Genomic DNA, 8,316 nt, shown 5'->3' with positions numbered 1-8,316 from the left:
CTCTTAATTATCATGTATATAATGGATTTCTGATATTTGGGGGTTTTATTCAGCTACCTTATAAACATTTGTTGATCCATTTTATACAGAAAAATACTATAAATCACGGGTGTCAAACTTGATCATGTCATGTGATGTATCATGACATATCGCAATGTTTTTTGCCTTTGTGGAGCAGGAGTGGGCATGACACATCCAGCCCGTGGGCCACCAGTTTGACAGGCCTGCTGTAAATGGAGCTTTCAAACAGCTGGTGCATCAGTACACATGTTTTATAATCCCATTTTCTAGAGTTCTCAGTGATCCACATTTGTCATAAAGCATCGTTACCTTAAACTTGAAAGGAACCACTCAAAGTGTACATTGTCCTGTGCTGGCTGTGAATAATGATGGAGCTATATTCCAACAGTTTTATTTGGTATTAGATTAAAAAAAATGTTTGTGTTTAGAATGCAACTCTTTGTGTAATGACTAGGTTCCCCAACAAGCTAATTAATGTGGTTTTCCTCTGGCTTAAGGTGTGTAGTAAGCCATTATGCTTTAGGATGATACAAAGTTTGGTCAGTATGGATTGTTCAAACCATTTTTTAAAATATATTTTAATATTAATTTAATATTCTGGGATAGAATGAACTGCAAACACAGTATTTGTTCCCAGGTCTCTTGAAGAGGATAGATTCTTACAATCATAGGTATTCATGGGGGAGCAGAGTGGCAAATGACACATGCATTAAGATGTCAATATGCATATTACATGATTTTGGTACTTACATCAAATATAATTTCATACAGTAATTGAACCATTGTGGCTTGATACAGATGCCCTTGGTCATAGTGGTTAAATGGCTCGTGTAACCAATTCAAAGTTTATAGTAAAAGAAAATACAGACTACCTTGAACTACTTATTTCATTATACACATTTATATGGCTATCCAACTGACAAATGATTATTAGCAATGGAATCAGAGTTTCTAAAGATAAAATGTTGAGATAACAATACATACAGCGTATAATATGTAACCCTAGAAATTGGGTTGTTTTTAGATAACATATCTGTGTATTTGCCTTTCAAAAATTCTGATGCTTTGGGTATTTTGCTGCATGCAACTAATTTATTTATAGTATAAAAATGTAAACATTTCAAGATGATAAGTTCACTTGCAATAAATCCAGAGACAGTCACATAAAAGGAGAAAGATTCTGCTTGAAAAAACACCTGGCAAAGTGGACAAGAATGTGCAACTTAGAGATTTTGCATTTTTGGGAATAGCTCTTCGTTTGTGGATTCCGTTTGTTTCCCTGCTGATAAAAATGGTAGGACAGCAACTATGCAAGATTATTGTTTTGTGGATCTTAGCAAAGTATTATGACACCTCCAATATGCTAACCTGTTGATAAATCTGGATCGCTTATGTATATTCCACCACAGAATAGATAGAAAAATGATTTGGATCTCTTTTGCATTAATGCCCTTCCAGATAAGATTGTTCTGCAACCTTACAGAACAGAAATATTATAGCAAAACATTTTATTTTATTTTTATTATTTCAACTTGTATGGCCATCCATCTTGCTGTAGCAACCCCAGCCAGATAAAAGTTAAAATAATATAAAAACATAAAAACTCAAAACCACAATTACACAGGCTGACTCCAACCATCTAACCCTGAAGCCTGTAAAAATACAGTTGAAATAATTATTTTTAAATCCTTCTTATATTCTAAGTACCATTTGCAAAAATTCTGCTTGCTCCAAAATGTCTAATTTTATTCAGCTGGCTTGGCTTATCTACTGTTGAAATTGCGTGTTATTTCTACTGAGAGTATGAGGATTGACTAATTTCTAACATAAGGAATGGGTTTAGAGTTTTATTCTGGGTTTTTAAAATCTACTTTGGGGTTTTTCAAAACATTGAGATTCATCAGCTGAAGCCATGTGCAAAAAGGTTTTTAAGTTTAGATAAACATGAATGTAGGAACTTATTTACACTTTGTGTGTTTATTTTTATTTATATCCCACCTTTATTTTTATAAGTAACTCGAGGCGGCAAATGCACATTATTACTATCTTATTTTCCCCAGAACTCTGGGTTGGGCTGAGAGAGTGTTTGGCCCAAAGTTCCTCAGATGGCTTTACATCTAAGGCAGGGTTGGAATTGTGTGTGTGTGTGTATAAAAACACAAATTTTAAATTTTCTACCTGATCTGATTAATGAATTACATTAAAATGTAATGTAACTAAAATATAGGTGTGTTTTTAAAGTACAGTCCTGCAGTGTCAGAATTCATGTTTTTACTTTTCCAATGTACTGTAGTTGCAAAATGTTTGCTAATATCTCTTATTATATGAACCAAATGAACAGTCGTTTTATGATAAAGTAACCTGATCCAGGGAAGGTGCTTATTTGGAGAAGTGTTGTTTGTATGCTTACATGTCTGTATAATCTATAACTTTAGAAAGATTAAGTAATACAGTTTTTTTCCAAAGACCATTTATAAGGCAATTTTAAAAATTAGTAAATGTTAAAATAAATAGCTAAATAAAATTTATTTATTTTTAAAAAAATTAAAAGTTACTATTGTACATATGGGTAACATTTTTGCCTTCATTTTTTTAGTTTTCGTAATACATCCCTATATGTATGGTCCTTGGAGGTCATCTTCAAATGAATTAGCAACAAGAGAGAACACACACTTGTGTTAATGAAGGCATATTTAGGTGCACTCTGTATTTAACAAGAAAAATTATTCTAAATCCTATTGCTTGAATGTACCAAAAATAATGGCAGATCCCTAGAATTAAGTTGTCAGTTTCATAGTCTGAAAAGTATCAAGGATATTAATTTATACTACCTATCATAATTCAGGTATTTAAGATGGGAGTGGGGGACCTCTACCATGAATTCCTGGTTCCTGTCAATCCCAATCCAGAATGAAAAAGATGAGAGTAGAACATCTGGGTAGTCTCAGGCTTCTCATTATAGTTTTAAATTCTATGAGGGTATAAACATGCTAGCTTGTCTGTAAACTCGGTTTCTAATTTAGACTCCTCTCTAAATAAGATGAAGAAATGAATTACATTTTAAGTGGTTTCATCTGCTGCATTAAGTATCAGTTGCACATTACACTACTAGCAAGGGTGGTGGGTAAAGACTATAAACAGTTTGAGGAAATAACAGTGCAGTTAATAATTAGGTTAAAAGCTTAAATTAATGTCATTGATCTCTAATGGATGTCAAATATGGTACAGTTGATGATGACTACAAATGTCCTGGCAATGGAAAGCTGGTGATGAAGTCAGTTGAAAGAACAAACCAAAAGGGAGCCATCATTCCCAATCCACTGGATACTGCCATGATCGACTTGATTTCTAGCACTCCTCCCACTTTCTTGAATTAAAAGGTAATTTTCTTGTAGTTTGCAAATTCATTTGCAGTTGTCTGCATCAGTAATCCAGGTTTCATGTGAAACTGGTAAATGACCTGATGATAATGTCATACAGATCTTGAAATCCTGGCCTGATATTCTGCCCAGCCATTATGTCAGGCTCCATGAGAGAACATGCACCTGTTTCAATGTTTTCTGTTCCCATTGCAAGTCAGCATTCATGGTTATCTGGTTGCCAGGAGGAGAGGCTGGGTTTATTTAACCCCATTCTGGCAACAACGCTTACTTTAGAAATATATCCCAGCTACAAAAAAAAACAATGAGTTATAGGGACAATTTTAAAATTAATCTCTCAACATATATGGCTTAAAATGAGGGTGACCAATTTGTGGTCCTAGGGGCTGTTTATGTATGTCCTCCAATTTCCCTCTTTTGGACCTTGCCGACTCCCTCTTGAAATTTTCCTGTCCTTAACAAAACTGAAAATGTGTGGAAATAAGTGTCAGTGCTAAAATATTCCTTGGGTTATGTGACCCACCCCAAATCCCTTCCAAAGACAAAATCTCAGTCCTTGATGGAGTACATGTACTTCATGGTCCTCACCTGTCAAAGTATTAAATGCAACTTCCAAACCCTCAAAAGTTGCCCATCCCCTACTTAAATATCAATGACATTTATGGTTTAAGAAATCAATTTTCTTTAAAATTGACTTCTTAAAATTATAAATAAAAATTTGTTACAATCTATTATGAAGCTATCATTCAAAAACAAGTTAATAAGATTAAAATCAGTGATGATCTGGCTTGGATAAAGTGGACTTTTTTTGTTATTGTTTTTTGTTTTGTTTTTGCTTCAAAAACCACTTTTGGTGCAGCAGTTACAACGTCAGATAGGGGCAATAATCTGGCTATGATTCCCAATTTCTGATGATGCCCTATCTAGAAGTTCACATTATTACAAAATACTGTAGAGTATAATTTACTGAAACAAAGTGAGATGCTGTATTGTTTTCTTCTACCCTCCTGAAGAAAGGAAGTGACAGGAAAAATTCTCTTACACATCTACAGTAATGTGTTTTGTTTTACTTTGTTTTAACAACTTATTATTTTCAGATACAGTGAAGAAATATAAGCTTTACACTAAGCATTAATACATTTAATGAAGTAAACATAGCAACACAGCATCTCTGACTATGAAAGAATATAGCTTGATGTACCCAACATATAACAGGAACTCCTATCATTAACTGTTAACAAACAATAGGTTAGAGTGGTAGGATAAAACGAGTAATACAATAAAACCTCAACTTAACCAAGCCCCTTTTAATGGATTTTAGATGCTATGGGAGTTTGGTCCAGTGGTTAAGGCAACAGGTTAGAAACTGGGAGACTTGAGTTTATTATTTATTTATTTATTTATTAATCGAACTTATATACCGCACCATCTCCCGTAGGACTCAGGGCGGTTCACAGGCATATTAAAACAGTACAATAAATAAACATTAAAACCCAATTAAAACTAGATAATATCATGGCCTGATCACTAAAAAATAAAAAACCTATAAAAACCCCATTAAGATATGCTAAAACCTTTTATCTTAGGCTAGTCCTGCACGCTGAAACAATAGCGTCTTCAGTTCCCGTCTGAAGGTCCGGAGGTCGGGTAGTTGTCGTAATCCTGGAGGGAGCTCGTTCCACAGGGCTGGTGCCACCACAGAGAAGGCCCTTCCCCTGGGGGCCGCCAACCTACACTGTTTGGTCGACGGCACCCTGAGGAGGCCCACTCTGTGGGAGCGCACAGGTCGTTGGGAGGCAATCGGCGGCAGAAGGCGGTCTCGAAGGTATCCCGGTCCTAAGCCATGGAGCGCTTTAAAGGTGGTCACCAAAACCTTGAATTGCACCCGAAAGAGTTCTAGTGGCTGAGGCATGAAAGCTAGCTGGGTTACTTTCACCCAGTCACTCTTAGTCCAACTCGTCTTACGAAGTGGTTATTGTGGGAAATATAGGAGAGGTAAGGTATATTTGCCATCTTGAATTATTTATAAAAAATATAATAATAAAGGTGGGATTTAAAAAAAAATCTTAAAAAAATATTTCCATTCAGATATCCCTCTCTGTTCCCAAAATGGCAAATCTATTGTATCTGAACTAATCTATAAAAGAGGTAAAGACTTCTGAATTTAATAATATCTGCAACATTGTACAGATGTAAATTGCTGTTATAACGTTTTCATATTTATTGAACATTTGGAAATAGCAGATGGGGTAGATGTTATAAGTCAAATATAAAGATTAAATCGTTAAACTTGTATCCCCAAGCAGACCTCATAAAGGGAAAATATGACTTTTGGCTCAAGAAAGGTTGCATTGGACTATTAGATTTTACTCCTTTTATAAATTTGTTTAAACAAATATGTTCCTAAACATCTCCGTTGTTTCTTCTTTTAACCCTGGCTGATCTGTTTTCACAAACTACAGGGAAGTTAATTAAAGTGTTTCCCCAGTTTCATTCCTCTCCACTGAATTAGGGCATCATAGATGTGTTTCAAGTGTTACGTTGAAATACAAGCACTGCTCCCTGCAGAATGTCAACAATGCAAGAGATTTCAGGAATCATGACAACACACTAAATGTTTTCTTTGTAAACTAGCTTTTAAGTGGGGGAGTTTCTTTGATAGAAGTTCACACAGCACTGTAGCCATTTTATCTTACCTACATAACTTCACCACATTAGTCAACTCCAGCTATGGCTATAAACTGCAACCTACAACCACTATTCCAATAGTTGATCCAGTTTCAAAGGAATTAAACTATTCTCTATGCAGATTCTTCATACGACATCTGGTTCATTAATGAAGCACAACCATGGAGTGTGAGTGACCCATAGCATGGGCTAAGAAGACAATCATAAATTATTCACTTAATGTATGGCATGTCATACATGGACTAGCAATATATATTAACATTTCATCTAGATTAAAGCAATAGTAAAACACAATAAAATATAAATGTTAAAAAAGATCTATGTTCAAATACCAATGTCTTGACCATCTCATTGAAATGCAGCATCGTTTATATTAAAAATGTCAGATATTGGGCCGGTATATGTCCTTGGTCACGATGTGATCTACAGTTTGACAGGATCCCTCAGTCATACTGAAGGGGCAATATTATGCCCCATTTATACAGAGAGTCCCAGAAAACAGCCACGTGAGCTGCAAATCCTATTCAGGATTGTCCATTGTAGTTCAAAGCCTGGCACCTTTCTAGTGGGTTCATTACTGTCTTACTAACCACTGCAAAAAGAAAAGTTAAGCTTTTACAGGTTGAGACTCAAATCAATGGCTATTCTTTTGTATATCTATATGCCCTATGTATATGCTCTGTGCATATATGCACATCATGTGTCCCATTGCTTTGTCAGTTTCAAAGAAAATGTAAAACGGAGAAGAGATAACCATTTCAGATCACACAATTCACTTCTTTGGGGAACTGAAGGTGACTTTATCATACAATTATTTTAAGGAAAGCAATAACTTTAGGAAGCTGTTATAGATGCTTTCCAATTTCAGATTGCTTTGAATGTGACTAGGAAAATAAGGTATTAAAAATTAGCTTTTTATGAAAAATGAAAAAGGCTGGATAAAAAGATCTTTTAAAAAAAACATTTCAATTTAACCACTATAGCGGTGGTTGATAAATAGGATCCATTTGCTCTAAAACTATCTGCATTTATGTTACCAGAACAGCAAATGACTTGCGTCACTGGATTTGAATTCATATACACCTCAACCTAGAATGAAGGACCATGGCATAGTTTCTGGGACCAAGATCTTGCTGCTAGCCCTCACCTTGAATATCCAAATACCACATTATTTTAAATTGTCTGCAATATAAAGCCTACAAGAAGGCTATCAAATACAAGCTACAAAATCCAAAAAAACCAGGCCACAATTTTCTGCATCACTGTTTCCATCTTCTGGCCATCAGGATTTTTGCAGTCTGGGTTAGTCTGCCATACCATGTAGAAGTATTTCTGATTGTGTAACTTTCCATACAATCACACAAACTCAGGAGTCTCACTTGAATGGGAAAGTGACTGAACTGCCACAGGAATGGTTTTGCAGTCAGTGTCTCAAATCCCCATCTCATGCTAAGCTGAATTGCAGTTTAACATGAGGTGAAATGAAGCTGTGTGCGAGAAACTATCACCAACGTTTTCATAGGAATTAAAAGTATAGATGTTTCTGATCAACAGTTGTGTTCATGGCCCAAACTAAACTCTATTCTATTCAGCTGGTCTTACTGCTTTGGAAGTATGCTTAATTTGCATTGTTATTTAATAAAACTGAAACAATACATCTGCTTATGTGCAGTTTTAGTTCTAGGGTTTTTTAGCTATAGCACTTTTGGGCTTCTCATCTGCTAAACCATCCTATGGCCCTGTCTTAAATTGTGCTGCAAGGTTTATAAAACAGCAAGGGCTCGGATCCCAACTACAAAAATCAGAACCGGAGGGTGGCAGCAGCTATAATTTGCTCTTTCCTTTTGGTGCTGTCTAGAAATTGCAGCTTAAATATGGTATAGCACCTGTTGGAAGAAATATCCATCTGGGTTCAGTTCCAAGTGGGGACAAAGACACTGGAAACATGGAGACTGCTTGGAAAGATGGTTTAATGGTGGTCAGGATCACATGGCTTGAGTTCCTGAACAGAAAAGGGGTGAGATCCTGTGTGCTCCCTGGTTTTATGCTTTTTCTGAGCTTTGAACTTTCTGGGGCACAGGAAGAGTATCCTGATTGGTTGTCAGACTCCCAGGGGGTGGGAGTCTTAGCTAATGTTGTAGGTTGTCTCTCAAGCTTGCTTGAGCCTTGCCATGTGGTAAGATTCTGTTGCTAGATGGGTAGGCTAATTCTATCTTTGTCATGTAGA

This window comes from Ahaetulla prasina, chromosome 2 (assembly GCF_028640845.1).
Source record: "Ahaetulla prasina isolate Xishuangbanna chromosome 2, ASM2864084v1, whole genome shotgun sequence".
NCBI lineage: Eukaryota > Metazoa > Chordata > Lepidosauria > Squamata > Colubridae > Ahaetulla > Ahaetulla prasina.
Note: the sequence above shows the minus strand (reverse complement) of the source record.